We start from the raw sequence: 25,658 nt of genomic DNA, 5'->3' as shown, positions 1-25,658 counted from the left end.
GCGCAGGGCAGGCACAGCAGGTGCCTGGAGACCTGGCGGGGGGGGGGCAGGGGCGGGTGTGGCTGGGCCCATGCGGTGCCCATCCACAGTCCTCCGTGCAACAGCTGGCAAGTGGGGTTTGGGGGATGGGAACAGGGCTGGGGCGGGACAACTGGGGTCCTCATTTCTATTTGTCAGATTTCTTTCTTCAAGTCCTGTGGGCTGTACCTGGGAGTTCACTGTGTCCTGTCTATTCCTCTTTTTTGAGTGCCTAAAATATTTCATAATCATTTCTTTCAATTTACTTTTTGGGTCACGCCCATGGCATGTGGAAATTCCCTAGCCGGGGATCGAACCTGAGCCACAGCAGTGACAATGCCAGATACTCAACCACAAGACCACCGGGGAACTCCAAATCATTTTTTAAATTAAAAAAAGTAAAGATAGACACTGGGGAGGGGGAGAGGAAATAGCTCTTCCCCTCCCCATGCACACCCGCCAAGAAGAAGGGGGGGCAGGCCCCAAACAGAGTGAAGTCCGCAGGTGGTGACCACAAGGCCTAGGCTCCTGAAGGTGAGTCCTTGTGTGGGCATGGTGGGAGCTCCTCCAGCCCTGTCCCACCAAGCACCTCAACACTCACACCTGCACTAGAAACCCAGTGCCACCCTAACCGCTAAAACCAGCCGGGGCCCCAACGGCAGGTGTGCCCACTGTCCGCATGAGCCTACTCCCAGCAGGCACCCACTGCCTGTCCTGTCCTGCATGGAAAGGAGGCTCGTTTTGCCCACTCGTGACCGAGGCTCAGGAAGCTTCACTCAGGGGTAAAGTTGGAACCTCCACGAGCGAGCAGAGCAAGGAGCAGGGCTGGGACAGCCCCTCCCTGTGAGTCTGGCCAGCTCACACCAGCTACCCCTAGCGCCTGGGAGCTGGGGAGATGGCTCCTGACTGCCTGTGTCCCCAGCCCCACACTCTGCTCCCACCTGGGCAGTGAGGCCCGTGGGGCAGGCAGTGTAAGCCCAACATTCGTGCAGCTGCTGGCCAGTGGCGGGAGATGGGGCAGGGGACCCCCAAGAAGAACAGGGTGGCGGTGGGCCCTACCTGGGGTCCTGAAACGCCCTGGAAGTACCCATCCAGAACCAGAGTGGGGAAGGGACCCGGCCAAGCCTCACAGCAGAGCTCGGGCTGGAACCCAGGCTCCACCAGCTGATGTGGCTTCAAGGAGGAGGAGGGAGGATGAAGCTGGGAAGACAGCAGGGCACGCATGCCAGCGGCGTGGACAGAGCACAGGAGCACGCATGGGGCTGAGCAGGGAAGGACAGAGCTACCTAAGAGCCCCAGATGACTCCCGCCTTCCCTGGCACCTGCCAGGAGACAAGCAGGGCTGAGGCCAGAAGGCTGGGATCCTGGCCCACAAGCTCCCCAGCCTCCAAGCTCAGGGGTGCACTTCCCAGTCTGTGATGTCAGTGTCTGTGCCGCTGCCCACAGCCCAGGTGACTGCAGAGCCCTGGGAATGGCCAGCCTGTCCTCCCTGAGCAGGACGCACGAGCTCAGCCACCTTCCCCTCGGGCTTGGAGGGTCAGATTCCCCTCCAGCAAAGGGCCAAGGGGACCAGGGCTGTGTCAGGTCCAGGGAGGGGAAGGAACGTCAGTATATGTCCCTGACTTACACACGTGCACACACACATACACACGCACACTCAATGTACTTCCCTGACTTACACACGTGCACACACACACACTCCATGTACTTCCCTGACTTACACACGCGCACACACACACTCCATGTACTTCCCTGACTTACACACGTGCACACACTCCATGTACTTCCCTGACTTACACACGCGCACGCACACACACCCCATGTACTTCCCTGACTTACACACACGCACACACACACTCCATGTACTTCCCTGACTTACGCGCACACACACACTCCATGTACTTCCCTGACTTACACACGCGCACGCACACACCCCATGTACTTCCCTGACTTACACACGCGCACGCACACACCCCATGTACTTCCCTGACTTACACACGCGCACGCACACACCCCATGTACTTCCCTGACTTACACACGCGCACGCACACACCCCATGTACTTCCCTGACTTACACACGCGCACACACACACTCCATGTACTTCCCTGACTTACACACGCGCACACACACACTCCATGTACTTCCCTGACTTACACACGCGCACACACACACTCCATGTACTTCCCTGACTTACACACGCGCACACACACACTCCATGTACTTCCCTGACTTACACACACGCACGCACACACACCCCATGTACTTCCCTGACTTACACACGCGCGCACACACACACCCCATGTACTTCCCTGACTTGCACACGTGTGTGCACACGAGCGCGCACACACGGGTGTGCACATGCACACAGTTGGCCTGCTCAGAGCCAGGGCACAGCCATGGCTCCAGATTCTGATCCTAGCTATGTGGCCGGCCCCAGCCTCAGTGACTGGACAGCTGGGGGCCCCCCTGTCGCTAGCTGAGGACACTGGGCAGACTTCAGCCTAGCTCTGCTAGATGAGGTCCCCTCTAGGCCCAAGGAGAAGGGCTGGGAAACCACATGGCTCAAGCTGCCCCCAGACCTGGCTTTATTCCCACTTCACAGAATGGGAAAATGGAGGCCCCGCACAGAGCAATGACGCAAACAGGACCTTGAGAGTCAATGGCACAAATACAGAAAACCTGGGCTGGGCAGGAAAGTCCCTGAGATCAGACAGAGTTGGAGGCCAGGCAGGGGAGGGACCTGCTGAGGTCAGCCAGCCATCGGGGCCACGGGAAGGACAGGCTCTGGCATCCTGCCTCCCAGGCCAGGACACTGACCCAATCATCTTCCACTGCTGCCTCCTTCACTTCTGATTTCCGGAGCAGCCCCAACCAACAGAGCCAGGCCGGGGCGGCTGCAGGAGAGCCGCCCCCTCTCCTGGGTTCCCCGCCCCACAGCCTGGTGGGCCTCCTCCCTGAGTTGGAATTTGCACAGGCAAGTAAAAATTACCCCTGAGCAAAAGCATGTCTTTTTACTAAGCGGTGCTGGGCCAAATGGACAGCTGTGTGGGGAAAAAAAAAAAAATCATGATCCCTTCTGGGGCTGGCAGAATAATGGCCCCATCCCTGTGCTCGTGACGATGTCAGCTTGTGCAGCAAAGGGAACGAAGGTTGCAGACAGAACTAAGTTGTTGATCCGCTGACCTGAGATGGGAAGATTATTCTGAATTATCCAGGCAGACTCAATGCAATCACAAGAGTCCTTATAAGTGCAAGGGGAGGCAGGGGAGAAAGAAGCAGAGAGACAGCTGTGCGCAGAGGACCCAGCCCGACATTGTCGGCTTTGAGGATGGAGGCGGGGCCCACAGCCAACGAATGCGGGCGACCCCTAGAAGCTGCAAAGGACTCCTAGAAACCAATTTTTCCCTTAGAGCCTCTAGAAGGAATGCAGCCCGGCTGACACACTGATTTGAGCCTGCTGAGATCCATTTCAGACTTCTGACCTCCAGAAGTGTAAGCTCATACATTTGTGTTGTTTTAAACCACTATGCTTGTGGTCATTTGTTAGCGGAGCCACAGGAAACTAATACGCTTCCTTCACATCATACAGGACAATCAGCTCCAGATGGGCAGATCTAAATACGAATGGTAAGGCCGTACAGATTTTAGAGGAAGACACGAAAGAAGATTCGCCTAACAGGGGAGCAGGGAAAGATTTCGACACAGGACATGCTGAAAATAACAGAAAAGATGCATAAATTGGACGATGTATTTTTTCCTTTTTTGCTTTTTAGGGCCGCACCTGTGGCATATGGAAGTTCTCAGGCTAGGGGTCCAACCGGAGCTGCAGCTGCCAACCACAGCCACAGCCACAGCCACACCAGATCCGAGCCACGTCTGCGACCTACACCACAGCTCAGGGCAACACCGGATCCTTAACCCACTGAGCAAGGCCAGGGATGGAACCCACAACCTCCTGGTTCCTAGTCGGATTCATTTCTGCTGTGCCAGGACAGGGAACTCCAAACTGAACAACATTAAGAACCTCTGTGCGTCAAATGATCCCCCTGTCGGGGATGGAGGGAGGAGAACAGAGAGAGAAGATGGATTGATATTCCTGTGTGCCACACAGGGTTCCTATTCAGAATACGGAAAGAATTCCACAAATCCAGTTAGGAAAAAATCAACAAAAGACTTGCACAAGCATTTCGCCAAAAAAAAAAAAAAAAAAAAAAAAAAAAGAGAGGGTATTCAAACGTCCAGTATGTATACGGGAAGATGCTCACTTTCATGCGTCAACAAGGACGCTACATGCACTAGAGTGTGTAAAACGCACCAGTGACCACCTCAAGCGCTGGTGAGGCTGTGGGATATCCAGAACACTCGTGCACGGCTAGAAGGGGTGGAAGCTGGTGTAGACAATGTGGAAACCAGTCCGCCGTGATGCACTACGGCTGAGCATGACCCAGCACCCCCACGTCTGGCTACGTCGCCACAGAAAAATGCATATACAAGCACCAAAAGACACGGACCATTCCTAATACTCCAGAACTGAAAAGGACCCAGATAGCCATCACCACTAGGATAAGTAACTAAGTTATGGTTTACTTACACAACGGGACAAAGCACAGCAACGAGAACCACGACCACAGGCCACAGTAGGTATGAACCTTGTGAACTAGCGTGGAAGAAGAAGGCAGATGTACAAGTGTTTATAGAGTGTGATTGTGTGTTTCCATTCCCCCCGCCCCTGCTTTTCAGGGCCGCGCCTGCAGTATATGGACGTTCCCAGGCTAGAGGTCAAATCGGAGCTGCAGCTGCCGGGCTATCCCATGGCCAGGCCCACACAGCAACACCAGACCCAAGCCACGTCTTCGATCTACACTGTATCTCACGGCAATGCTGGATCCTTAACGCGCTGAGCGAGGCCAGGGATCAAACCCACATCCTCGTGGATACTAGTCAGATTCGTATCCCACTGAGCCACAACGGGAACTCCCCGTGTGCTTCCACTTAAAAAGAAGTTCAAAGGCAGACGAAATATATTGATGGTGCTAGAATCAGGGGAGGGGTCACCCTTGGATCAAGGGTACTCGCTAGAAGGAAAAATAAGAGCGGCTTTGAGGAGCCAGCAGGTTCGGATTCTGGACTTGGGTACCACACGGGTGTTTCAGTTTGAGAAAATCTGACAGGCCAAATGCTTTTCTATATGGATGCTGTACTTCAACAAAAGGCTTTTTGTTTTTTTTAATTACCTGGGCTAGGGATGGGGGGCAGCGGGAATAAAGGAAGCAAGGAAAGCCCAGATCACTGAACCACCTTCCCCCCAAATCAGACAGCCCCAGCCGGCACCTACCCAAGGAGCATCGGTCTCCCAAGGTTCTGTGGGCTCCCCAGGGGCTGGCCCAAGGCCCACGGAGCTCAAGCACCCAGGACCTGGCACACAACAGTGCCGTGCTCACCAAACCATCCAACATGCCAGCCTCTTCCCTAAAGAAGGCATGTGAGTCAGTGCCCCGGCATCCTCTCACTCCCAAACCCTCCCCTGCAGGCAGAGGGTGCGGAGGAGGCTGAGCCCCCTGAGACCCAAACCCACCCATGAGAGGAAGGGACACAAATCAGGGCCCATGAGGAAGGGCCAGGGTGTGGGCAGCCTGGAGGAAGGGGTGAACCAGGCAGGGAGCTACAGGCATCACCCACATCTCTGAAGGGCCACCAGGGCTGCCAGGGGTAGCAAGGGGGCAGGAAGGAAGGGGCAGAATGTGGTGGGGTCAGTCATCAACAAGCCCTCAAAGTCGGTGGGTTCTTCTATTGCTTCCAGAAAGGCAGCACCCCTCCCCCCACCCCGGGCTCCCAGCCACCAAATTCTGGCAGAACGCCAGCAACACCCAGCCTCACCCATGCACACACTGTCACATCTCCAGACCTTTGCACATGCTGTTCCTTCTACTAGAATATCCTTCCTTTTATTCACTGGCAGAATCCCTCGCCTCTCTCTGAGAGCAGCTTGAAAGGGCAGGTTCTTTGCGTATCTTGTTGACTGCAGAACTCTCGGTACCTAGGACAGCGCCCAGCACTCAGAGGAGCTCAAAATACCAAGGAGTACGTGAATGAATTAAATGTCCTTCTCTGCCTCCGCCAGCCTCCTCATGATGACTTGGAGGCCTGCAGCAGCGAGTCACACCCCCCATGACCACACTCATTGGCTGGTTTGGAGTGACCTCTGGAAAGGACAGAAAGGAGTAACTCAACATTCCAACAAACTTGAATCCTTTTGGAATCCTGGCATCCAGCACACACATGGCGCAGAGCCAGGGCTCACCAGGTAGGGGTCAAACAATCACAGGAACAGGTAGTGAGCCCCCCGTCACTGGAGGGAATCAAGTACAGACTGAGGCCTGCTCTCAGAGCAGGTTCCTGCTGCCCTGAGAGGCCCTCATGAACATGCACAGCTACAATTACTGTCAATAACAACATGAACCAGAACCTGCCAAGCACCTGCCATCCCTGGGCTGGCCCACCACTGCAGGAAGGGACTCCCATGCCCGCACTCTCTCCATCACAGGAGCTCTTGCTGTGCTGACCCTGAACCTGTGTGGGTGTACTGGGGGCAGGAGTTCAGGTAGGGTGAGGCTTTATGTCCAGCCAGGTTGCTCCCTCTTAAGAAGCCACAGACCCGTGACATCTTGTTCTGCTGCAGGCACGTCTAAGCCCTTTGCAGGTATTAACCTGTTCAGGCTCCACCACGGCCCTGCGAAGAAGACAGATACCAATGGGGAAACTGAGGCCCAGAGTCGGCAGGGCCTTTGCCCAGGATGACACAACTGAGCAAAGGCGGACGTGGGATTCGAACTCAGGCCCTCTGGGCTGCAGCGTTCACATTCTTAACCACTTTGCCTTACTTCCCCAGAACTAAGCCCAACGCTCCTCCAGGCGCCAGGTTGGGGGAACAGGGGCACAGATTTAAGCCAGAAGTCAGGAGGGCGCCCCATGGCCCTGGGTGCTGAGGCCACCGTCTGCAGCACCTCTTATCAGAGGGGCCGGGCCCCACCCGCCTCCTAGGCCCCCTCCCACCCAGCAGCCTGAGGTCCAGCTCCGCTGAACTTCTCATTGCTCTTGAAGACACCCAGCCTGTGGCTTGCTCTGCAGGAGTGCCTTCCCCTCTTCTACCCCTTGGGCGGCTCCTGAGGCAGAGTGGGTATGCCCGGAGCTGGCCACATAGCCCTGTATCACAGCCCCCAGGCCCCCATCCCAGGACAGGCATTCTCCCAGGTCGCAGGGTCCCACCCAGCCCTGGAGCCGTTCCACCCTGGTGGAGGGGGCTGGCTGGGAGCACCAGCCCCAGCTCTCAGCGCCCCACCAGCTGCTGGTCAGGACCGTCCGGGAGGAGGATTACAAAGACCAGAGGCGGCTGCCATTCTCCCCCAACCCCCGCATTCTTTTCTTTTCTGTTTTTTCTTTTTTGGCCATCCTACAGCTTATGGAGTTCCTGGGCCAGAGATCAGATGTGAGTCACAATGGTGACCTATGCCACAGCCGTGGCAGCACTGGCTCCCTAACCCACTGTGCCAGGACAGGGATCGAACTTGCATCCCAGTGCTCCAGAGATGCCACCGAGCCCATTGTGCCACAGCGGGAGCTCCATCCCTCTGCATTCTAGACTTGGTTCGCGGGGACCCTACCCCAGGCCCACCCTGACTGGCCCCACCCTGGAGTTGGGACCCTCACCTAGGCTTTCCTGTTACACAGAGCACGGCACGGGCTTACGCCAGACAATGTGAGGCCACTCCAAACGCCTTATCCACCTGGATCTGGCTGCTAGAAAGCTGGCAGTCAAATTACCGCCCTTAGAAGGTACAGCAGCCCCTCCAGCTTCGTCTGATATTTGCTACCCTGGCTTTCTTCTTGCCCTGATTTTTCTCATGTCTTTTTCATCTCTTTATACTGCATTTTTTTTTTTTTTTTTTTGTCTTTTTAGCTATTTCTTGGGCCGCTCCTGCGGCATATGGAGGTTCCCAGGCTAGGGGTCGAATCGGAGCTGTAGCCACTGGCCTACGCCAGAGCCACGCAACGCGGGATCTGAGCCGCGTCTGTGACCTACACCACAGCTCACGGCAACGCCGGATCCTTAACCCACTGAGCAAGGCCAGGGACCGAACCCGCAACCTCATGGTTCCTAGTCGGATTCGTTAACCACTGCGCCACGACGGGAACTCCTATACTGCATTTTATCTTCATAAATATCCTCAAGTCCATTCTGGAATCAGACAAAGAACACACAAGACCCTTTCAGATGTCTCCCCTCCTCCGCGCCATGTTCCCCGCACAGCCCTTGATCCGGGTGGGAAAGAAGCTGAATATGGGCTGAGTGAGCAAATCCACAAGCAGATGAGTTCATGCAGGGAACAGACTACAGCAGAAAAAGGAACAGCCTGAGTGGGAGCAGGTTACAAGGTAGCCAAAAAAAAAAAAAAAAGAAAAATGAGAAAACACCAAATGTTGTTCCCTCTTCATCCCAGGGTCCGAGAACCAGATGCTCAACTTCACAGTGGACTTGGGAGAATGGTGGGCTCCACACTGAGCCCCCAGCCAGGTCCTCCACGCCCGGCTACCCAAACCTCTCCTTCACTTTCCTCCCGGTGCCCATCAGGAAGTCGCCCCTTACGGACCCCAAGTCTGTCCATCCTTCAAGATACAGCCCTGTCCTACCCCACCAGAGAGTCCTGCCACTGGCCACCCCACCCACCCCGTGCCCTGCCTCTCTGATTAACCCTTGCAGTGACTTGAACCATGGCCACAGCAGTGACTGCACCCACCACCACCACCACCAGGCCTGGAAGCTCTTCTGCTCTGGCCTTAAAATTTTCCTCAAGGTACGGATGTTTCCACCTTCAGGAAGGGGGATGATGTCTTCCTAATTCAATGAAAGCTTTCTTTTTTTTTTTAAGCAGTTTTCACATCTTTTTTTTTCTTTTTAAGGCCACACCTGCGGCATATGGAAGTTCCCGAGCTAGGGGTTGAATCAGAGCTACAGCTGCCAGCCTACACCACAGTCACAGGAACATGGGATCTGACCTACACCACAGCTCACGGCAACGCTGGCACTGACTGAGGCCAGGGATCGAACCCACTGACTGAGGCCAGGGATCGAACCCACAACCTCATGGATACCAGTCAGGTTCTTAACCCACTGAGCCACAGTGGGAACTCCCAATAAAAGCTTCTTGAAGGCAGGGTCCAAAACTAAGGTGTACTGTGTGCCACACACACCGAGGGGCCGACTTCTGCCCAGCCACCACCCACGCCCGCCCTCAGTGCTGTATGTGTGAGGGCAGGGCGGCAGCGCCCCAAGGAGGGGCTGGGGCCAGGCTGGGTGCACTGAGAAGATGGGCCCTGGGCACCACAGGCTCAGCTCCTTAGGGAGGAGAGATTAGAAAACCAGGCACTCACTGTGAGCCTCGATCTCCCCGCCTCGCGGTGAAGAGGGCAGACGGACAGAGAGGCTGTGAGCGAGGCGTGGTGGAGCTCCCAGGCTGCAGCTGGAGTCAGAGACAGGTTCCAGGGAAGCAGCCAGAACAGCTCCAGAAAGACGGAAGCCGTAAGTGGACAAGCCCCCTAATTTATGCCCTGTTAATAAAAGCCACCTGCTATGCTCTCCTTTCTATTCAAAGAGGAAACGCTGCATTACCGCTTGAAGCATTTCCTCCGAAAACCTGAGTTCTGTATTTATTCCTGCTTCTGTGAGCCTGGCAGCGCAACCCAGAGAGAGGAGTGGCGGGACCCCCAGCAGGCAACGGCCCCCCCAGTGCCCAGGGGCTGAAAGGACTGTGTGTGTCCTCTGCCCCCAGCCAAGGGACAGTGAAGCCCCCGCTTCACCTGTCCTCCCCACCACAGACCCGCTGTACCAGCTGTGCCCAGCACTGTCTCCCACCCCAGCAACCACGTGGCCTGCCCCTCCACCAGTCAAGTGGGGGGGGTGGGCACCCTCACCCATCCATCTCTCTGGCACCCAGAGGCCGAGGGGAGCGCCCCTAAGTGGTCCAGGGGCCTCAAGCTGAAGCCACCATTCAGGGCGGCCACACCAGCAACCCAGAGAGCGCCGAGGGACAGTCGCACAGAGAGAGGACGAGTCCAGAGAGAAGGAAGCGGGAGGAGGGGCTGCCTGCCAGCTTCCCGGGTCCTGGGGGAGCCAGGCCGCCTGCAATTGTTTGCTGCAAAGTTCCTTTCCTTTTAACTCCCCTTTCACTTCACCTAATTGGAGGCAGTTCCTGTTCCACGCAACAAAATATCCACAGACATGCGTCAGGGCCCTCCCCGCCCCCCTGCCTGCACAGGACCAGGCCTGCCCATCAAGCCAGGTTCACGAGTCAGTTTGTAAAAGCTGAGGCCTGTCTGGGTAGAGCGTGCAGAGCCCTGCAGAGAAGGCAGGGCTCAGGCAGCTGGGGGTGAGCCCTGAGAGCCGGACAGTGTCTGGACTTTGCCCTTGAGCCAGTGGCGCGAGGTGTCTGAGGAAGGCGGGGCCAACCTCACGCTTTGGGGGAAATGAACCGGGTCAGTGGACAGGGTGGAGGAAGGAAGGAAGGGGGTCCCCAAGTACACAGCAGGTGCCTGCCGAGTGCGGGGAGGGCAAAAAGGGAGACCTCTCTGTGTCTTGGTTTCCTCATCTGTGAAATGTAGGCAAGATTACCAAGAAATCCATAAACCAATACATGCATTTAAAGAGCTTAAAACAGTCCCTGGCAGAGTAAGCACTCAAGATCCATTGGTTTTTTTGGTTTTTTTTTTTTTTTTTTTCTTTTAATTGCCTTGAAGGCTGACATTCTCCCCAGGGCCCACTGGGCAGATGCTGTGGTCTGACTATGTCCCTCTCAAACTCATAGGTTGGAACTTCACCCCCTAGCTTGACAGTATTAAGAGGTGCGGCCTTTAAGGGGGGGTGATTAGGTCATGAGGGTGCAGCCCTCATGAATGGGATTAGTGCCCATATAAAAGAGACCCCAGAGTTCCCGTCCTGGCGCAGTGATTAACGAATCCGACTAGGAACCATGGGGTTGCGGGTTCGATCCCTGGCCTTGCTCAGTGGGTTAAGGAACCGGCATTGCCGTGAGCTGTGGTGTAGGCCGCAGACGCGGCTCTGATCCCGCGTTGCTGTGGCTCTGGCATAGGCCGGTGGCTACAGCTCCGATTAGAGCCCTAGCCCGGGAACCTCCAAGTGCTGCAGGAGCAGCCCAAGAAATGGCAAAAAGACATAAATAAATAAATAAATAAATAAATAAATAAAAGAGACCCCAGACAGCTCCCTTACCCCTTCCAGCATTGAAGGTACCAAAATAAGTGCCACTCAGAAGAGGGCCCTCACTTAACCATGCTGGCACCCTGATCTCAGACTTCCAGCCTCCAGAACTATGAGCAACACATGTGCTGATTATAAGCCACCCAGTCTGCAGGATTTTGTTAGAACGGCTCGGACTAAGACAATAAGGAACCAGGAGGGTCAAGAATGCAGCTTCTCTCCTCTGGGCATAGAAGAGAGTAGGGTAGACAGCCTCAGGAGGGCGGGATCGATCTTAGGGTGCCAGGGCCAGGGAGGAAAGGCCAAGAGGAAACTGTCTCCCGTCTCATGGACCAGAGCCGAGAGCAGGCACAGCTCATCAGAGGCTGCTGGGCTGTGTAACCTGCCAGCCCCTGGCAGTGCTGGGCCAGGTGAAAGGGCTCTGAGGCTTAGGCTTCCCATCACCACGGGAGGCTGGACCAGAGCTGAGAGAACAGCCCTGGGAGGAGCTGCACTGAAGCGGGGAACAGCAGCCTCGGGCGGGGCTGACAGGCAGTCCTGCCTGACAGTCCACAAACAGCTGGGGAGGGGACGCGCCACTTGTGTGGACAGAGGCTGGAGAGCCACCCAGTACAGCAGCAGCAGCAAACACTGGGCCTTCGCTGCATAGCGGTACGCGTACTTTGCATCCATCCATCCAATGCTCTCCACAGCCCTAAAACGTAGACACCTCAAGCATCCTCATTTACAGATGGGGAAATTGAGGCAGAGAGAGGTAGAGGGACTTGTCTGAGGTCACACAGTAAGCTGCAGGGCTGGGCTTTGGACCCAGGCTGTCAGGTTCCAGCATCCAAATTCTTAATTCCAAAGTGGACAGGAGATGCTCAACAAGGGACTGGTGCATCTGTGGGTGGGTTCCCCACTTGGGATTTCAGGCTCTGGGTACGGAATCCCAGTCACCTCCTTCTCAGCCTGCTGAGTGCACGTGGGGGCTTCCAGGTACGCAGTCCTGGGTGCTGCGGTTCCCACCAGGTGTCCACCAACTCCTCTCCATCCCATCCCCCTCCACCCGTCCAGAGCCTGTATCCCGACATCCCTCCCAGGCCAGGTGCTACAGGTGCCAATGCATCCTGGGCTCGTGGAGACGGGCATCTAAGGGGCCCCACCTGGGAAAGCAGGAGGGACAGAACAATCCCTTCCCTGAATGGAGTCTCCCCACCTTAAACTCCATGCCCCAGGCACCCAAGTCCTTTGCTGCTCCTCTAACCCACCAGCCACCAGGGCTCCTGCCTCCTAATCCTTGCCCAGACTATTTCCACTCCCTAGAGCCCCCTCTGGCATCCTGGCAGCAAACTTTTAACACGGGGCTCTATCAAGCCTCTTGCTCCACCCCTTCCTCCAGGTGCCCCTCCTCTGCTCCCAGCTCCCCCATCACTGCTCTCATCAGAGGCTGCTGGGCTGTGTAACCTGCCAGCCCCTGGCAGTGCTGGGCCAGGTGAAAGCAGCTGGATGAATGAAGGGCTCATTGTTTACATTACAACTGGTGGGGAGTCTTGCCCCACGTGGTACTCCCTGCACCCTCCTCCTCCTCTGCCCGCGGCCCTAGGCTACCGCCACCCCACTCGTCGCTGGGGCATCTTACAGGGGTGAGGGCAGCCCCCTCACCTCGGACCCCCATTTTTCATCCGGAAGAGAAAGGTGGCATCTCAGAGGTTGGAGGATTCGCAGCTGGGTGTGTGACTCCCCCCAACCAAAATGTCCCTTTTGCCCATCCTTCCCAGGGTGGCTCTGGAGCTTGCGTGGCAGTGCCCAGTGGGCATCCGCCCTGCCCAAGCCCCGCCTGAAGGACCCAAACAACGGGCGGGCCCTGGAGGCCAAGTGAAGCATCCTCCGCGCGCGCGGCCACGGCCCCTCCCTGTGGGGAGGGCAGAAAATGTGCTGCCTCACCAGCCACGAGCGCCAGCTTTGGGGGGGGCCACCCCTGCGGGAAGCCGCCCCATCCCAGTCCCCCCTTAGCTCCTTCTGCCAGGCACTTTAACCAAGTTTCGCAAAGGGCATCGGTCAGGCGGCCAGGCGACCCCAACCGGCGGGGCGGGGGCTTCGTGTCGCCCCAGACCCCTCTGGAGAAGGGCACCGAGTGGCCGCGCCCACTGGGATCGGCTCTCCCACGCCTGGGAACCCAGAGCCGTATGGCACGTTCAGCCACCCGGCGCTGCCCTTGGGAGAGGGGAGCCAGGTGAAAGCAACCCCTCAGCATTTGCGCCGAACCCCCGCTGGGGGCACAGAGCGTGCGGGTGATGCCTTCACCGAGGGGACCAGCAGCCAGAGAAGGGTTCCCCAACGCCAGCAACGCCCCCTCCTCGCCTGCAGGCGACAGGGAAGTTGGGGGTGCACCCTAGGACCAGCTCCCGCTCACGCCCACCCACCGCCCCCGACCCTTCGGCCTCTCCCACGCCCCGACAACGCCTCCGGGCCGGCCACCCCGCTTCGGACCAGGCCCGGGCTGCCACCGCCTCCCCATCCTCCGGTCCTTTGTTGCCCGGCGAGCCCCCTCCCTCGGGGTCCCTCCGGCTGCTCCTACCTTCGCCCCTCGAGCATCAGGCTGAGCAGTGGGCGGCCGGGCGCCCGGCCCTCTCCTCTCCCGGCCCGGGTGCCGCGGGGGCAGAGGATGCTGCGGCCCCTCCCGGCGCGCCGCTGCCCACCGGCTGCAGCCCCTCCTGGCGCCGAAGACTCCGCGTTCGCGCGGCGGGCCCCGGCCTCGCGCCGCGTGTGGGGCGGGCCGAGCGGCGGCGGCGGCGGAAAGGCGGGAGGCGCTGACCCAGGCAGCCCCGGACGCCGCCTGCGCTCCCCGCGACAGAGCCGAGCGGAGCTGAGCGGGAGCGGAGCGAGCGGCCCGGCTCCGGGAGGGAACAAAAGGGGCCGGCGCTGGGGCGGGCGCGGGAGGGCGGGGCCTGGCGCGGCGGGGGTCAGGCGAGCGATCGCGCGGCCTCGCGTTTCTCGGGCCGCGGCGCGGCGCCGCAAGGGGGCGGGCGGGCGGAAAACGCCGCCGAGGCTGGTCCACCGCTCCTAGCGGCGGGCGGTCAACCGCGCGGCGCCCGAAGCGCGCCAGCCCCCACCTCGGCGCTGGGCACCTATTGGGGCTTCAGTCGTGTTTAGCGAAAACACATCCTCCAGCCTTGCTCTGCTCACAGGGGTGTCTCAGACCAGGGGAGGCGGAAGCTCTGGAAGCTGCGGAGAGGGAGGAGAGGTTCCTGGAGTTTCCGGGAAGGCTTCACAGGGGAGGTGACGTTTGAACTGGACAGGAAGGGATGAGGAGGGAACAGCGTCGCTGCGGTGCGAACTCCAGGTCTTCCTGAGCTGTCCGGAGGCCAGAAAGGGTGGGGACGAATGGCACCAGTGTCTTGGTGATTTGCTCCGGACACGTGTTTGGAAAAAGTGGTACCCGGGATCCAGACTGAAGCCTGTACCCTCCTCCCCGGGCAGAAGCTGTCTCCAGCGATTTGGGAAGATTGACACAGCCATCCGCCTGCCCGCCCTGGACAGCTCAGGGGCAGAGACGAAGCGGCAGCCCAGGAATGGGAAGGAACTGAATCCCAGCACCCAATGTGCCTGGCTGTGTTTGGCGGCTGTGCCTTTGTTCTCCCCCTCCCCCTGGCTAAGCTAACCTCAGTTCCTTTCCCCTAGATGGTTCCCCCCTTTCTCTTTTGACAAATCATCCTTCCCCTTCAAAGCCCATCTCAATTTCACCTCCATCCCCCGTGAGCATGGGCCTGTGGGTGTGGTGGGGGAGGCCCGGGCTGTACACCAACTGTTGTTTTTATGCCCTTAAGGCACCCAGCCCAAGTGCCTGGCCCAGGGTCGACACTTGTTGAATGGATGAATTTGCTAAATTGCCACCAACCAGCCCTCTACAACCCTGGTATCCAGAACCTTTGAGAAATGAGCTAACCTCTTGGAACTCAGTTTCCCCAAGGATAAAGTGGGGATGGTGCCTCCAACAAACAGGTCATGGGATTGATGACAGAGGCTGGGCACTGGACCAGCCCTAAGGAGGCCCCCGGTGAGTGCGGGGAGCCAGACCTGGAGACCAAGGCGGGAGGAGGGTGAGGAGTGAGCCCAGCGGAGGGCGGGCTTCGGGAGGAGGGGTCGATGGGATGGGAAAGGAGCGGGAGGGCTGTGTTCGGGAAACCGGAGGTGAATTGTTCCAGGCCTCCGGGATGCAAGGTCTTGCTACTAAGAAATAAGACCTGAAGCAAAGTGCAGTGGTAAGAATCCAGCTCCGTCGCCTACTAGCTAATGGGCAGTCCTCTCTGGGCCTTAGTTTCCCCACCTATAAAATGCAATTAGGGAGTTCCTGCTGTGGCTCAGCAGTAACAAATCCGACTAGTGTCCCTGAAAATGCGGGTTCGATCCCTGGCCTTGCTCAGTGGGTTAAGGATCCAGCGTTGCCATGAGCTGTGGTGTAGGTTGCAGACGCGGCTCGGATCCCATGTTGCTGTGGCTGTGGTGTAGGCTGGCAGCTGTAGCTCTGATGTGACCCCTAGCCTAGGAACTTCCATATGCTGCAGGTGCGGCCCTAAAAAACAAACAAAAAAAAGTGGAGTTAATGACACACTAGCTCTTAGGGTCATTATCAAGGTTGAGTAATCTCTGTGAAGGGCTAAGATCAGATAGTGCCTGCAATCATGAAATGTGAATATTTTTTCAAAGGGCAAGTTTAGAAAGGGACTTGAGTGCATATTAGGAGTTTGAATTTTGTCCTGTGAGTGATAATTTCTAACAGGCACTTCCTGCCATGGGGACGAGGAAACACAGAGAGGAGAGGGCTTTTGCAGCTCGCTCTCCTCCAAAGATCCTGCCTGGGAACTAATGTGTGGTGGGAAGGGAGCCCAAGATGACTTCGAAGGCCATGGGGGCCTGATGACAGAAAGCAGGTAAAACTCAATCAGAAAGTTCTCCTGGGGAGTTTGCATTGTGGCACAGCGGTAATGAACCCAACTAGCATCCATGAGGATGCGAATTCGATCCCTGGCTTTGCTCATTGGGTTAAGAATCCAGTGTTGCCGCAAGCTGTGGTGCAGGTCGCAGATGTGGCTCGGTTCCCACATGGCTGTAGCTGTGGCGCAGGTCACCAGCTGCAGCTCCGATGTGACCCCTAGTCTGGGAACTTCCATATGCCACACCTGCGGCTCTAAAAAAAAAAGTTCTCTGGCAGCTGGGGGCAGTGCGGATTGAGGCCCTAAGACACCAGCTAGAAGCCTCGGGGCCCCATGCTAGAGCTTGGGGGACTAGGATGCTGTGGGCGGGGGTGGATGGCACAGGAAACAAAGGGAGGGGCCAGGACAGGCCAGAAGTCAGAAGCTTTTAGGGGCACACATGCCTTTGAAACTCTGAAATCCATGGGCACCCCTCTCCCCAGAGGCGTGCAATATGCTTACACACACACAGCCCCCACAGACAGGTTCAGGTGGTTCACAGACCCCGGGAGCCTCACCTGGTCTGTACGCCCAGGTTCTAGGGCAGGAGAGAGAGCTCAGAAAAGACAGGGGGAGGTGGGGTGTAGCAGAAAGTGTGATTTTCTTGAACTGGGGGTCGGAGGAGGTGACCCAGATCAAATGGTACCCGGGCCCCAGGGCATCTCTCTCTTCTTTAACACCTGAGGCTTCTGGAACCAGGAAATGGGCCAAAGTTCCCGACATCAGCCCATCAGGGATGGACTAAGGAGGTTCCTTGTTGGAAACTAAACCATCGATTAGTTCCCACCCCTCCTTGCACAGGCGGGGAAACCGAGGTCTAAAGAGAGGCCAGGATGTACCCCAGTTCTGCTGTGATGCACCAGAGTCCCAGAGATCACCTGTGCCCCCTCCTGCTCTCCTGCCACCCCGAGCCCCACCCCACCCCCCAGTTATTCAGGGCAGCAGTGAACACCACAGAGTGACGGCTTCTCCTTACCTGAACTACCTGAATGGTGGGCGGAGCTGCAAAGGGCCGACTCACCTGGGAGGTTCTGTTCCTGCTGCTGCCAGGCTTGTGGGAGATAAGAGATGATTATTCACTTCTATCTTGGGGAAGCTTGAATTGGGGTTTTCTGTTTCCTGCAGCCAAACGATGTGGAGGGTGGAGCTGGGCACGATGCCCCTGGGCATCAGGCCTGGGGAAGGGGGAGGGGAGCTCTCCCCGCAGATCTCTCACCCAGCCCTTTTGTCTCTGAAGAAAGCGCTGATTTGGCTGTTTTCTTGCTGACAGTGGCCGTGACTGGCAGCCCCACAAGAGGGGGGCAGTTTCATGGGAAGAGCACATTCAGAATAATTGGGGGACCAGGGCGGAGCGCTCTAGGGGGCCTGCAGTGGGGCAACCTGGCTGCCCTGCAGGTTGCTGCTTCCTTGGGATACCTTTTTTCTGTCTTTTCTAGGGCTGCACCCGCGGCATATGGAGGTTCCCAGGCTAGGGGTTGAATCGGAGCCGTAGCTGCTGGCCCTACACCACAGCCACAGCAACTCGGGATCCGAGCCGCGTCTGCAACCTACACCACAGCTCACGGCGACGCTGGATCCTCAACCCACCAAGCGAGGCCAGGGATCAAACCCACAACGTCGTGGTTCCTAGTCGGATTCGTTAACCACTGAGCCACAAAGGGAACTCCAGGATACTTTTTATTGTTTCATTTTTTTAGGATCATTCACATGATAGAATATTTTATAGCCTCTGAATTGCTGTTTACAAGGAATATGCCACAAATAACATGAGAAATACTCTTTTGTTTATGTAATAAAATTGTGGATATCATAGAATCTCAACCTTGTAAACTGTGGGTCGGGGGTGGGGGGGGCGGATTGTAACTATGGTGGCCTTTGGGGGGAGAACCAACGGGATCTTTCTCTTTGCTTCTCTGCATTTTCCTACAAGCATGTGTTACTTTTAGAACTAATAAAAGAAATTTACCCCCTCACCTGTTTCTCTTAAAATGATTGCATGTTGTGTCTCTGTTAAAAACACACACAAAAAACGATTGTTTGGATATTGTCACCGCCTTGGGCTAGAAGTGACATCACCATGGAGACATCAGCTGAAGCCTTCACTCTGAAGGCCACATCCTTTCTGTCACATTTTTTAAATTTTAGGGGTTGCACCTGCATGTGGAATTTCCTGGGCCAGGGATCGAACCCGTGCCACCACAGCAGCCCAGGCCGCTGGGGTAACAGCACCAGTTTCTTAACCCCCTGTGCCACTCTGGGAACTCTGGCTGCACCCTTCCTTTCAAACACAAGGACTTTTCGGAGCCCAGTTCTTCCCTCCTCAAGAGGAAGCTGTGCCCCCTCCGTCAGGCTGGTACTGGGTTGATGGAGCCTGTGATTGAGTGATCCTTGTGGTGAAGGAGGGTCTCTGCTCTGGGTGATGGAAGTGCCTCCCCACCTTGGGGATCTGAAGGGTCCCCAGGGCTTTTTCTTGCAGCCTTCCCCCTTTCCTAAGGACGGGTGAGGAACCCAGGCTTTTTTTTTTTTTTTTTTTTGGCTGCACCCGAGACATGTGGAAATTCCAGGGCCAGGGGTCGAACCTGCGCAGCAGCTGTGATCGCACCAGCAATCCTTAACCCGCTGCATCCCCCGGGGAGCTTCCAAAGCTGAATACTCCTTAGAGGGTAGTTGTGTGGGTTGTGGAAATCCACGAAGAGCACTTGGAGGAGAACCACCAAAGGCTGTTTATTTCAGCAGTTGCTCGAGCAAGGGAGTCAGACACATCGCTTGCGTTCGGCAGAGACTCACAGGCTGGGCGGGGAGGGCTTCGGGGAGGACCAGCGGGAAAGGCGGGAATATGCCTGCCTGGCTGGGTGGCTGTTGGCCAGGGAGGCTGGCTGCGGGATGACTAGAAGAGGGAGGGGCATCGCCTCTATGATTGGCGAGGGGGGCACAATTTGGCTTTTTTGGATTGGTCCTAAGCTGGAAGCGGAGGCAAAAGCTCGGGAAGCTGGCAGTTCTCCATCAAGTCCTGGCCAGCCGGGGCCAGGCGGAGGTCTGCCATTTGCCTTCCTGGACTGGAAGCTACAGACTGTGGATCAGTTCTGTTTTATATGTGACTGGGCTGTTGTCCATTTGTCGATCCAGTCTCAGTGTCAACTCCTGCGATCCTCACCAAAGAACCCTAGAGCTGGTGGGATTATGATGTCATTTTAGAGAAAAGGAAACCGAGGCACAGAGAGGTTAACGGATATGCCCAAGGTTACCCAGCACGTGCGTGCGTGCGAGGTTAGCCAGGCCCTGGGCTTCAGAGCTGGGTCCCTTCCCACCTGTAAGGTGAGCGCAGGACTAGAGATGCCACCTTAAACTCCAGCCTGAGCTCTGCTTGCTCCTGGCTTTATGACCCAGGGCAGGGAACCCAGGCATCCTGCCTCCTCCACAGGGCTGCTTGCAAAGTGCCAGTTCCATGGGCACATACTGAGTACTTCCTGTATGCTGCAATGATTATTCACCATATGCCAGGCCCCATTCTATGCACCTGACATTCTGTAAATTCACATAATCCTTAGGGTGCCCAAGAGCAGGTAAGGATCTGAAACTTGGCCAAGTTCACAAGCAGGATCCTGTGGGATCCGGGCCACCGAGGGTCAGAGTCCCTATTTTATTTTACTTTTAACAAAATGTTTTGGCCACACCCGTAGCGTGCAGAAGTTCCCGGGCCAGGGACTGAACCTGTGCCACAGCAGTGACCACACCGAATCCTTAACCACTAGGCCACCAGGGATCTCCCAGAGTCTGTGTTTTAATCCCTACACTTCCTGCCTCTCAGGTGAAGCAGCAGCCGTGAACACATAGCCGTGGGGGCATCGGGGTGGCACAAATTCTCAGCCAAGGCCTGATAAGGTGGGGTGCTTCTCCTTGGGCTTCTCCTGCATGGGCTTCTGCAATGGGGGGCCCTGGAAATGGGGGACCATGGAGAGAAAGAGCCACCCCCTCCGTGGAGGGACAACCCTCACGGAATTAGGCGGACAGGCATCTGAGGGCTTTGCTGCCGTAGGGCTGGGGTGGAACCTCCCTCCATGGGAAGGGGCCTGTGGCCACCCCCGCCCCCAGGTTCCCTGCTGGACCACAAGCACCTGGCCAAGGGGAGCCTCTAGAAGATGCCACCTGCAGGGCCCCTCGGCAGTCCCTGGCTTTCCAACCTCAGGGCCTTCCTTCCCAGCTGCTATTCGTCATCCCTCTCTCCACGTCCCCAAGTTTGCATGTCTGCGTGTTGCATCATTTGGCCAAGGTGGTGACACATCCCGGAATCATGTTTATTCTGTTTCTGGGCGCCTCTTGCCCGGGGAGGCTGCCAGTGTCTTTCTCTCCAGGACACTGGCCCCTCGTCCCTGCGCCCCCCAGGCTATACCATCTCTGCAGCCCCCACCTGCAGGGACATCTCTTTTGGTTCGGGTCTTTGGGGTCCTTCTGAGAAGTCACATCCATCACCAGTCACCCCCACCCAAACCCAAAACACAAGGTTATCAGTTTGTGATTTTACCATGAAAAGACTGGAAAAAAAACAAAAACAAAAACAAAAGAAAACCAAACAAAACACAACTCTGCTAGCACTATCATTTCCTACACGAATGGACATTTTGACACCAGAAAAAGGTAAGAATATCATGTTGGAACAAAGGACTGTCTTTTGAATTAAGCAAATCTAGCTTTCTGGAAAACTTTTGTTCACTTTGCGGTGAATGGAGAGCAAGGTTGGCAGCCATTCCTGGAATATTTGAGACCAGTGTCCTTGGCTTAGCAGGTTAAGGTTCTGGCATTGTCACTGCAGCAGCTTGGGTCACTGCCGTGACACGTGTTCAAACCCCAGCCCAAGAATTGTTGCATGCTGTCGGCGTAGCCAAAAAATAATAATAATATAAATATAAGTAAATAAATAATTTTTTTTAATTAAAAAAAAAAAAAAAAAGAACCAGTGTTCTAAGGAGGCTCACTCTGGGCCTCGTGGCACAGGGCAATGACTTTCTGGTTCCTACTGGCTCCTCGAGCTCTCAGCCACCTTGGCTGCCTGACAGAATTGCACTGCCCAATCTGGCTCTTCTTAGACCAACACAGGCCCTCTTCCATCCTCCCCATCCCCACCTTCCAGGGTCCCCTGAGCTTTGGTTGTCCTTCCACCCCCAGAAGTCAGGAGGTCATTTGTTCAACCTCTGCTGCTTTTTGGCTGGAAAGATAAAGTACAATTAGACAAAGCATCGTTAGTCAAACTACTGGTCCTCTTAAAACAGCAGCCTCCTTTCTCTACAGCTTACCCCTGCGGCTTCATCATTTACAAACTATCCCCTCATCCCACAGATGTGGTCCATGTGTGCATACTATGCAATAGTTAGAGCTCATATTCAAACTGCTGGTGTCCCAGCAACAAAACCCCCTATACTGTTTTGAAATCCTTTAGTCCCTTTTCTGCCTAGTGTGTGGCTACAAAATTGCTTTGAAGAGATGTAGACACAGATATCTCAGTAGAAACTGATAAGAGCTCTAATGGAGTTGTGGGCAGAGTGCTTTGGGTCATGTATAATTCTCAATGCCTGGAGCCAAGGGCGACTTCCTGGAGGAGGTGACAGTCCAGATGCATCTTAAAGGATAAGCATGTGGCAGGCAGAGAGGGCAGCCCAGAGGTGATGTTGGGAGGCAATTGAAGAGCTCAGCCCACAGAGCACCCGGGAACTGGGGCTGAGACGAAGGTGGAGGGGCGGCCTCCGTCTCTGTGTGTGCAAAATGGGAATGACAGGTTCCACCTCCACCGGCACAGACAGACGGGGTTCAAAGCCTGAGGCGTGGCCAGGGTGCTTGGGGCCATGGCTACTTCTCAGGTGTGGGGATGTGTGCTGGGGAGCTTTTTAGGGCAGTGGGGCTGTTTCTGCAAAGCATTGTCACGCCTGTCTTTTCCTGTTGGTTGGGCGAGGAGAGGCAGAAGCAGCGGCGATGTTGATTTGGAGTGGGTAGCTCTGATCAAGATTTAGCAGGGAAGAGAGGAGGAGGGGGGCCAAAATAAGCCTTTTTCGTTTTTGGCAGAAGGGAGGTGTCTGTGAATGTCATGGGTAAGCTGGTTCCTCTCCTCCCACAGGCTGGAGAGCTGAAAGCAGCTTCTGCACAAACCCTCCGTGGGGCCCCGGGCAAGACACCAGCTCCTTGCCCGTTTCCCGATCACACACTGCTGCCCCTTGTCCGCTTCTAGCCAAGCTCCCCCCGAGCCCTCCCCACAGGCCCCGAGCTGGGGCTGGTGCAGGTGCAGGGAGGGGCCCGTGTCCCACAGCCCCTGCCACATGCTCCTTTCTCGCTGTAACTCCATCGTTCTTGCCAAGGCTCTGAAGTGAAAGTGCCCAGAGGTCCCGGAGCAAGTCAGGGGGGCTGCTATGCACCAAGACGGTCTGATCCACCGAAAGCTCCCCTATGTTATCCACCAAAGGGCCATCTCTCAAATTGTGGGGTGCCCACCTGCCCACATCCAGCCGGCAGCCCAGGTCTCCCCAGCTTCCTTGTCCACAAGGATCTCTGCCTGAGGCCACTGTCGTGCCTGCCAGCTGCCCACAGGGGCGGGTGCATGGGGGACAGTTCGCCAGCCGGTCCCTTTGCCCTGGGTTTGGGATCAGCACACTCCCCCTGGTCTCCTCACTGGAGCCTCATGGAAACACTGGGATCGGAGCCACAGCCAGGCCTCTAGACCAGGGTAGGGGGAGGTGTGGGGGCGTCTCTAGCTCGAGGTGGGAGTAAAGTGGAGGGTCTCTAGGTAAGGGGGGAGCGGGGAGTCTCTAGATCAGGGTGTGAATGGGTGGGTGTCAATACTAGAAAAAAAATATATTTGGTCTTGTCGCTGGTCCCTGGCCCAGAGCTCCTAGAACTCTTGCAGTTTCCTAAGTCCTAAGAGCAGCCGGGGGATCTTTTGTTCTGATAATTGGTCTTTGGCCAAGAGCCTCTGGCTTAAGAAAGAAAACTTTCCCTGGACCTTTATTTATTTATTTATATTTGTTATTATTATTATTATTATTTTGGTCTCATCCACGACATATGGAAGTTCCCAGGCTAGGGGTTGAATTGGAGCTGTAGCTGCCAGCCTCCACCACAGCCACAGCAACTTGGGATCTGAGCTGCATCTGTGACCTACACTACAGCTCATGGCAATGCCAGATCCTTAACCCATTGAGCAAGGCCAGGGATTGAACCTGCATCCTCGTGGATACTAGTCGGGTTTGTTAACCACTGAGCCATGATGGGAACTCCTATTAACTTAATTGTATTCTATTTTTGGCCACACCCATGGCATATGGAAGTTCTAGGGCCAGGGACTGAACCCATGCCACAGCTACAAGACAAGCCACAGCACAATGGTGGGTCCTTAATGCATTGTGCCACCAGGGAACTCCTGGACAGAAGTTTTAATTATGAATGTTGTGAAATTTACATCTTTTTCTCCATGGTTTAAGTCTTTGGGGGGCCTCATTTGCATCAGAAATTTTCAATTTACTTTTTAGCAACACGACTCTGTTCTAAAGAAGCCACGTAGGGACCCCAACCCCGAACACCCACCACTTCCACGCCCAATTCTTTCCTTAAAATTTCTTGGGAGTTCCCTGGTGGTCTAGCCATTAAGGATCCAGTGTTGTCACTGGTGTGGCTTGAGTCACTGCTGTGGTGTGGGTTTTATTCCTGGCCTGGGAAACTTCTGCATGCTGTGGGTGTAGCCAAAAAAAAAAAAGACAGCGCCTTGGGTAAGCTATCATGGAGACTGTTACACAGTTTTCAACAGTTAACAAAATAAACACATAAGGCTCAGTGTTTAAATAAATGAATCTTTATAACAAAGAAAACAACAATGAAACCTAGAAAGGTAAAGACAAAAGAAATCCACGAGCCACTACAAACACTGTCCCAGGAAGCCCAGGGCTTGTCAAGGCCAGGCCCTGGGATGGCTCTTTTCTTCTGCTGCTTTTTTGCTTAGATAAAATTAATTCACTTTATAAAATAATTCTTTGCTAGGACTTCCTGCTGTGACAAAGTGGGTTAAGAGTCTGACTGCAGTGGCTCGGATCACGGCAGAAGCACAGTGGGTTAAAGGATCTGGTATCACCGCAGCTAGAGCATAGGTCTAGGTTGTAGCTGCAGCTCGGATTCAATCCCTGGCCCCCAGGGAACTTCCATCTGCTGCAGGTGTGGCCATAAAGAAGAAGAATTCATTGCTTTGCAAAGTATTTCAGATATTGGTAACTAAGGGCCCTTTTCTGGAGATCTTGAGATGCAAGAAACCCACAGCATGGAGTTCCCATTGTGGCGCAGTGGTTAACGAATCCGACTAGGAACCATGAGGTTGCGGGTTCCATCCCTGCCCTTGCTCAGTGGGTTAACGATCCAGCGTTGCCGTGAGCTGTGATGTAGGTTGCAGACGCGGCTCGGATCCCACATTGCTGTGGCTCTGGTGTAGGCCAGTGGCTACAGCTCCGATTCGACCCCTAGCCTGGGAACCTCCATATGCCGCGGGAGTGGCCCAAGAAATAGCAAAAAGACAAAAAAAAAAAAAAGAAACCCACAGCAGGCCTCCCGAAGCTGAGGAGTTGCCAGGAAGCAGGAGGACAGGGGTGGTAAGGGAAGCCTCTCCACGTAGAAGGGCTCCTAGGGCTGATCCCTGCTGTGCTGGGGTGGCAGTCAGCTCAGCCTGGGACCTGGCCTCCATGCCCACTGGCAGGGGGTGGGGGGGGGGCGGCTGCCAGCCCAACCTGGACTTGCCTTCCACCTGGGTCAGGGTGTCTGTTAACATTTGATCATGGCCTGGAACCTTCCCACTGGATGGCTATCCGCCCCCCCTACCCGCCCCTGGGGGGGGGGGGCTCCCAGCTTGTTGGAGGGCCCAGCCCAAGTTGCCTGGACCTGGGAGAGAATCCATGAATCCTGTTTCCCCAGGAAGCCCCCTGGCGAGGCTGTAGCTGATTCCCTAGAATATTCCTTCCTGCTCCTTCCTACTGTGCAATCAGACTGAGGCCACCGTCATTTGGGGGCCCTCACCCCTGTTCCTCCTTTTTACCTCCGGTAGGAAGTGAGTTGACCCTTCAGCCCCAGGTCCTGGTACTTCCCGGGAAAGCAGACGCAGGCGGTCCAGGGTGTCCGGACGGAGGCTGGCGGGGGAGGGGTGGGGGGACGTGGAGCCTCAAGGAGCCGCAGCCTCCTCCCACTTCGGGTCCTGCCACTGCACGACCTTGGATGCTGACCTCCACTGCTCTGTGCCTCAGTCTGCCGCTCTGGCAGAGCAAAACAAGGCGGCATTTTCTCCAGGGCTCTTCCCACAGCGCCTGGCACCGGCAGGCTGCGCGTCCTCTGCAGGGGGGGGGGGCCTGCGGGGCGGGGGCGCCGGGATGTGAACCGAGGCCCAGGAACCACAGCG

The 25,658-nt window shown here is 56.1% G+C and overlaps 1 protein-coding gene across 5 annotated transcripts in view; it reads right to left on the bottom strand.

The window, feature by feature from the left end:
- The window catches only part of CLIP2 (CAP-Gly domain containing linker protein 2), an 85,972-nt gene extending 71,813 nt beyond the window's left edge, over nt 1-14,159 (bottom strand). For 3 of the 5 annotated variants that reach the window (XR_002342326.1, XM_021086339.1, XM_021086341.1), the window contains exon 1: nt 13,852-13,968. The gene's annotated coding sequence lies outside the window, so the exon portion shown is untranslated. Of the gene's footprint in view, nt 1-13,851 lie in introns of all 5 variants that reach the window. The other 2 variants (XM_021086342.1, XM_021086340.1) reach the window with 2 other exon arrangements.

The sequence above is a fragment of the Sus scrofa genome, chromosome 3 (assembly GCF_000003025.6).
Source record: "Sus scrofa isolate TJ Tabasco breed Duroc chromosome 3, Sscrofa11.1, whole genome shotgun sequence".
In the NCBI taxonomy this organism is placed as follows: domain Eukaryota; kingdom Metazoa; phylum Chordata; class Mammalia; order Artiodactyla; family Suidae; genus Sus; species Sus scrofa.
The sequence above is the reverse complement of the archived record's forward strand: the minus strand, read 5'-3'. Positions and strand labels throughout refer to the sequence as shown.